Source organism: Trichomycterus rosablanca, chromosome 1 (assembly GCF_030014385.1).
Source record: "Trichomycterus rosablanca isolate fTriRos1 chromosome 1, fTriRos1.hap1, whole genome shotgun sequence".
NCBI lineage: Eukaryota > Metazoa > Chordata > Actinopteri > Siluriformes > Trichomycteridae > Trichomycterus > Trichomycterus rosablanca.
Window position 1 is genome coordinate 9,103,237 of NC_085988.1, and position 7,415 is coordinate 9,110,651.

Below are 7,415 nucleotides of genomic sequence, written 5' to 3' on the forward strand. Positions count from 1 at the left end.
GACGTAAAATGCTGCCTATGTAGACAGCACACTAGCTTTTCGAACACACCCAAAAATACACGTGTGGAAGTGCATTTAAACAAGCTACAAAACCTTAAAAACCATAAAAAGTAGATTGTGATGACCTGTCGACTGAAATAGTACATCTCAAGCCATGAAAGTGTGGGCAAACCTGGCCTAGAGTATTTGGACATCTGACCATGAGCTTACTGGACGTCCCATTTTTAAAACAAAAGGTATTAAAACAGAGCGACCTCTGTGTGATCATTTCAGCTAGAACAACAGCTCCTCTGAGAAGGCTCCTCACAAGACTTTGAAGTATGCCTGTGGGAATTTGTACCCATTTAGTCAAAAGATGGCAGCGTTTGTATGGCTGGACCCTGATGTTGATGTTCCGGTTCATCCAGAGCTCCTGAATGGGGCTAAGGTCAGAACTCGCATTGTGCACAGGGGTACAGTCAATATCAAAGCCTCATTTTCACAACCTTGTTTTGCAGAATCCCAGATCTACATCACTGCTCGAGTGGGTTCCACGGTCGTCCTGCCATGTAAGTTGAAACAAGTGTCCAGCCACAATCCACATGTTCAGTGGAGCACACCTTTCGAAACGGTGCTGGAGAGAAGGGGTGAGGACTTGTATGAGGCTGATGAATACAAGGGTCGTGTGGACGTTCCTGAGGACAAGCTGGCTGGAGGAAACTGTTCTCTGGTGATAAAGAAAGTAAAACCTTCAGATGAAGGAGTCTATGAGAGCTACCTGTCGGTGAAACGTACAAAAAGATCTGTCTCTACTAAATGGGTTTTTCTTCAGAGCGTCAAACTCATAGTTGATGGTGAGTGAATAAATCTTAAAAGAACTGACAGTGATGATTGAGGATTTGAATATAATGATATTAAAATGTTGTAGAGATGTTTAGATGGATCAAGTGTTTCCAAACCCAGTAGCAGCTCACTACAGATTAGTGTTCAAGCTCTGCATTCCAGTACTGTTTTTACTCCAGACCAGTCCAACTCATCCCGAATCATCACACACATGTTGTGTTTCTTAGCTCTTGGAATTACCCAGTAATTTTTTGGACAGCACTTAAATTAGCTCATGTCTAATGGGAGGTCCCCAAATAGTAGCAGTAGTTTTTCCTTTGTTTTTAAATCAGGATTCCCTGGGCATTTATTTGATAGATTTTCTCCCCATTTTCCTCCCGATATAGCACAGTCAATTTGTCTTCCGCTGCTGAGAGATACCAGATTGCGGAGGAGAGCATGTCGCTGCTCACGCCTCTACCGACACGTACACAACCCTCGTCTTCTCGCTCCTGCATTCTGCACAGGCGTCTCGTCCACCAATCAGGGTCCTTACACAGCGTATAAAGACCCACACACACACACATAGTCCGGCCCCCACCCTTCAGATACGGTGGCTAATTAGTATCTGCTGCAGGCACTGCTAATTATGCCCGCTGGATGGCACCCAGCCGACCAGTGCCAACTCCGAGTTTCGAACCGTGGAATATCCCCCTGGGCACTTCCCTGGGCATTTATATGACATTACACTTTAAACAGCCAGACCACCATCTACAGTTGATTTCAAATGTTTAAACTATCCAGATCATCCAGGCGTTCAGGGGATTCACCCCTCTTTTTCTCACCCTACAGGTTCTCTATGGGGTTTAGATCAGGAGACTGAGATGGTCACAGCAGAAGCTTGACTTTGTGTAAACCGTTTCTGTGTTGATCTGGACGTGTGTTGGATATCTGGTCCTGCTGGAAGATCCATTGACCAACCTATTTTAGGTCCTTAGCAGAGGGATACAGGTTTTAAAACCTCCTGGTACTCCATGGTTTCCATGATGCCATGTGGTATGCCAATAATTATAGAGAGGATGTCACGTGAGGCGTTACATACATGCCTTAACATCAGTACTGGAATGCAGGGCAGATGTGGGATGTGGAAACTCTGCTACATTATCTGTGAGCCTGATGTTCCTGATCTACACAATCAGCCCCATGAAGCTTCAGAGAAAAGATTAAGAACGATGATCTTTTTCCTTACAGAAACACCGGTTCCTCCTGAAGAAACAGCTGAAGAGAACGTTTATAAAAGCTACCGTGTAGGAGGTGAGAATACAAATACTGTTTGAGTTAATAAAAGTACCAGGATCTCTGAGCATTACTTACTCACTCACTTATTCAACTGGGAGCCTATCCTAGCTTTTTAATGGGTGTAAGGTATGCAGTAACACCCTGGACAGGGAGCCAGTCCATCGCAGGGCATACACACACACACACCCATTCTCCTATAGGGATTCAGTGTCTCGAATTAACCTGACAGCATGTTTTTGGACAGTGGGAGGAAACCGGAGCACCCGGAGGAAATCCACACAGACACGGGGAAAGCACTCCACACAGAAAGGACCCGGACCTTCTTGCTGCGTGCCGCCCCACACCAGCATTAAGCAGTGTTAATTTATTGCTGGTCTAAGATGGTTTTCACGAACAAACACTGATCTAGTTCTGGTTTTGTGTTCAAAACACAACAAATGCTGATCATGAACGAGATCTGGTGGTTTTTACATAGAGAATAATTAAAGTAAAAAAAATGTGTTAAACAGTGATTACAATTTTTATGTGTTTGTTTTGTGTGTACAGATGCTGCAGGAAGGAACTGCTCTTACACACTGATCATCTTCTTCTCCATCCTGTTATCATCACTCACACAGTTCTGAAACATTTAGATCTTAATACAAATACTGTGAACAAATAGTGTGTGTTGTGCTGGTATGAGTGGATCAGACACAGCAGCGCTGCTGGAGTTTTTAAATACTGCGTCCACTCACTTTCCACTCTATTAGACACTCCTACCTAGTTGGTCCATCTTGTAGATGTAAAGTCAGAGACAATCGCTCATCTATTGCTGCTGTTTGAGTCGGTCATCTTCTAGACCTTCATCAGTGGTTACAGGACGCTGCCCACGGGGCGCTGTTGGCTGGATATATTTGGTTGGTGGACTATTCTCAGTCCAGCAGGGACAGTGAGGTGTATAAAAACTCCAGCAGCACTGCTGTGTCTGATCCACTCATACCAGCACAACACACACTAACACACCACCACCATGTCAGTGTCACTGCAGTGCTGAGAATGATCCACCACCTAAATAATACCTGCTCTGTGGTGGTCCTGTGGGGGTCCTGACCATTGAAGAACAGCATGAAAGAGGTCTAACAAAGCATGTAGAGAAACAGATGGACTACAGTCAGTAATTGTAAAACTACAAAGTGCTTCTCTATGGTAAGTGGAGCTGATAAAATGGACAGTGAGTGTAGAAACAAGGAGGTGGTTTTAATGTTATGGCTGATCTGTGTATGTATGGTTCTTTTAGTTCTTACATGTATGATTTTTGTACTTATGGTCACTGGATTTCCTGTACAACAACTCATTAAATCTTCCTTTTGTACAGTGCTTCAATCATATTCCTACATAATTTTACCCAGCGTTCTCTCCTCATCACGAAAAGAAAGAACCCAGGAGGACCCGTTAACATCTCTGTCTGGTACCGGTCCCACTTCAAAGCAAGAGTGATAAACGCAGGGAGACAGGGGTCGGCAACCCGCGGCTCCGGAGCCGCATGCGGCTCATTCATCCTTATACTGCGGCTCCGCGTGGCTTGGGAAAATAAATTATAAGTACAGTCGAACTTCGGATCCACATATGTATGTGAGCAGCTATTCTCCACCATGAACTATGTTAAAAACAAACACCGCTCACGCCTCACAGACGGCAGCGTAAAGATGAAAGTGACTTCGTACAGCCCCGATTTGCAGACGCTGTACGCAGAGGTTCAGGCTCCGCTACACGCTCCGAAAGCCCAAAGGCGATGTAAGGATGACGGCTCACGGCATTTTTTGTTTGCTACATGGATATTTAAAGTTCAGCTTTTTAATTCATTTGAAAGAGACCTTCAATTCGGCGCGTTTTTATTATTATTTTTTTAAGAGTTCAAAATGTGTTCATTAAATAAATAAAATGTAATTTTCTCTGTAGCACTTCATGGATTTCATAAGCAACACACTATACAGTGGTACCTCAGTATACGTCCTTAATCCGTTCCAGATCCTTGGATTTATACCAAACAGGACGTATACCAAACGAAAATCCTAGTGTTATTGGCATATTATACGTTGATGGGGTTGTATATGTGACTGTGTCAAAATGTGTAAGACTTTAATCACTTGTGCCTTTTATCATCTTTCACCAAAGGATATGTGAGCCAATGAGCAAATTGCGAGCTCACCGAGTTACATCATACTCAATCATTCACGCGCTGATTTTAAAATCAAGCTTTTTTTATTATTTATTTTGCTCTTTTCATGTGTTTAAATGATTGTTTCTGTGCCATTTAATGTCCTGTAAAGTACAGCTGTATCAGGGGCGTAAATACTGGGGATGCAGGTGCACTGGGGCCCAAGGCGGGTTGGCCCTCCACAACATGAACTCAACCTGACATGAACTCAAGCCTATATATACAATACAGTACCAGTCAAAGATTTGGACACACTTTTTCATTTCTGTGGTTTTTCTTGATTTTTTTTTAATTTTCTACATTGTAGATTAATACTGAAGACATCCGAACTATGAAGGAACACATATGGAATTATGTAGAGAACAAAAAAGAATATGTTTTATATTTTATTTTATATTCTTCAAAGTAGCCATCTTTTGCTCTGATGACAGCTTTGCACACTTTTGGCATTTTCTCAAATAGCTTCATGAGATAGCCACCTGGAATGGTTTTCAATTAACGTTTGTGCCTTGTCTAGAGTTAATTTCTGGAATTTCTTGCTTTTTTAATGTGTTTGAGACCATCAGTTGTGTTGTGCAGAAGTAGAGTTGGTAAAATATAAAACATATTCTGGTTTATTTAACATTTTTTTGTTTACTACATAATTTCATACGTGTTCCTTTATAGTTTGGCTGTCTTCAGTATTAATCTACAATGTAGAAAATAAAAATAATCAAGAAAAACCATTGAAGGGAAGGTGTGTCCAAACTTTTGACTGGTACTGTACATATATACTGTATATATACTGTATGTATATGTTATTGAGGGGGTCCGAAACTTTTCTTTCCCCACTGGGGCCCATGAGCTCCTAGTTATGCGAGTGAGCTGTATAATAATACTTATACTAATAATAAGATTATATTAGTAATAGCTATATAATAGCACTTATAACACTACTACTAATAATAATAATAGTAATTATTATTATTATTATTTTTATAAAGCAGGCCAAGGTTGATAGACTGTCCCGTCCCTACAATTAAATACTACCCAAAGCTTCCTAACCAACTTTTAGAACTTTGCCATGTTACTCTTCATGGCACTGCATTTATAAAGAAGGCCCAGCAGCGCTTGTACTTTCTGAGACAGCTCAAGAAATTTCGACTGCCTCAAGCACTGCTTGTTCAATTCTACGCTGCTATAATCGACTCAGTCATTACATCCTCAATCACCGCCGGCTCGGAGTCTCTGCACACCAAACATAAGCTACAGCGTACAGTGTGATGTGCAGAAAAAATAATCGGCTGGCAGTTTTCCACCCTTGAAGATGTATACTTGTCTAGGATGAGAAAGAAGGCAGGAAAAATCATGGCAGACTCTTCACACCCCAGTCACTCATTTTTCCAGTGGTTTACATCCCAGCGGAGACAGAGAGTGCAAGCCTTAAAGATTAGGACCAACTGTCACCTCCACAGCTTCTTTCCACAGGCCATCACCATACTTAACTATTGCCACATTAACATGCTGCACATCCCATGTGCCTTCCACATTCTTCCCTTACACACATTTGCACCTTTTTACTTGGAATATCTATTGCACAATTTTTTATACTTAATGTCTATATATAGTACAACTTTCTATTATTTAATTAGATGTTTATATGTTGACACCTGCACCAAAAAAAGTCCTTGTACACCTGGTACTTGGCAAAAATAATTATAATCATATGATTTAACTTGATTGGGCGACCCGATGGCTAAGTGGGTAGCGCTGTCGCCTCACAGCAAGAAGGTCCTGGGTTCGATCCCCAGGTGGGGGGGTCCGGGTCCTTTCTGGAGTTTGCCTGTTCTCCCCGTGTCTGCGTGGGTTTCCTCCGGGTGCTCCAGTTTCCTCCCACAGTCCAAAGATGTGCAAGTGAGGACGTCTGGAGACTGGAGACACTAAATTGTTCATGACTGTGTTTGATATTAAATGTGCTCATCCTGATTATAATTACTGCTTAAAATAGCACTTTGTATGATCATTTTTAACCCCAGATAAGATGCTGTTACATGTTCATGTAGTTTTGTCCCTAATGAGTGTCATATTATACAGAATGAAATGCTCAGCAGCATCTGGTGATTGATACGATCGTTAGAGTAGCTACATCTGGTTATCTGTGAGTCCATGTGGAGCCAATTTTGGATCTGTTTGACTGTGATTTCATGCTGTCCTGATTTTTCTGGCACTCTTACCTTCTTTTATTGGAGAAAACTCAAAGCTGTTGTGCTGGCAATGTAAATAAATACATGGATGGTAATGATGAAGCGGTTTTGTTTAAGTATATTTTTATTTAATTCAGAAGCTGATTTATTAAGGGGTGACATAATTGAAAATGAAGAATAGATATAGAGAAAAAACCCAACCTGCAGAACCTTCCCAAATCTACAGAAAAATAACACTACATGGCCAATAGTATGTGGACACCTGACCATGAGCTTGTTGAAGGTCCCATTCCCAATGCTCAAACCATGAGCATTATTATAAAGCTCCTTACTTCTCAGCTACTAATGAGATACTCAGACACTAATGTTGGATGAGAAAGTCTCAATCACTGTTCATATTTATTCCAAAAGTGTTTGATGGGGTTGAGGTCAGAGCTCGGTGCAGGCCACACCAAACTTCTCCAAGTTTTCCACACCAAACCTCTCAAACCATGTGCTTATGGACCTGCTTTATGTAGCTGCGGAGGTTGGAAGCACAATTTATTTTATGTACAGCAAATCCTTTATATGCCTTTTAGCAAGGGGTGTGGTTGAAACACCTGAACCGAATAATTAGAAAGGGTGTCCACATACTTTTGGACATATAATGTATATAGTACAAAATATTTGAAATAAAATAAATATACATAGATGACTGAACTGTTTTGTTTTCCAGTGTTTCGGCAACCCTATTTTCAGCACCACGTGCGGTGGGCCAGCTACTCAGTCCACCAAGCTACTCTTCCAAACTAAACTTTACAAACAGGACAGACAGCGAGAGGTTAAACAGAGGAAACCAGGTGGAAAATCATATAGCAGTAAAAGCAATAAAAGCTGCAGATGGCAAAAAGGTTAAAGCCCCTGTACCACCTGTTTACACTCCTCTCCTGCGTTTC

At 41.6% G+C, this 7,415-nt stretch overlaps 1 long non-coding RNA gene across 1 annotated transcript; it reads left to right on the forward strand.

Moving 5' to 3' along the window:
• Nucleotides 1-3,126: 3,126 nt before the first annotated feature.
• Nucleotides 3,127-4,030, forward strand: LOC134318568 (uncharacterized). Its single transcript, XR_010013391.1, has 2 exons — nt 3,127-3,285; nt 3,455-4,030. It is a non-coding gene; the product is annotated as an uncharacterized LOC134318568 (long non-coding RNA).
• The last annotated feature ends 3,385 nt before the right edge of the window (nt 4,031-7,415 follow it).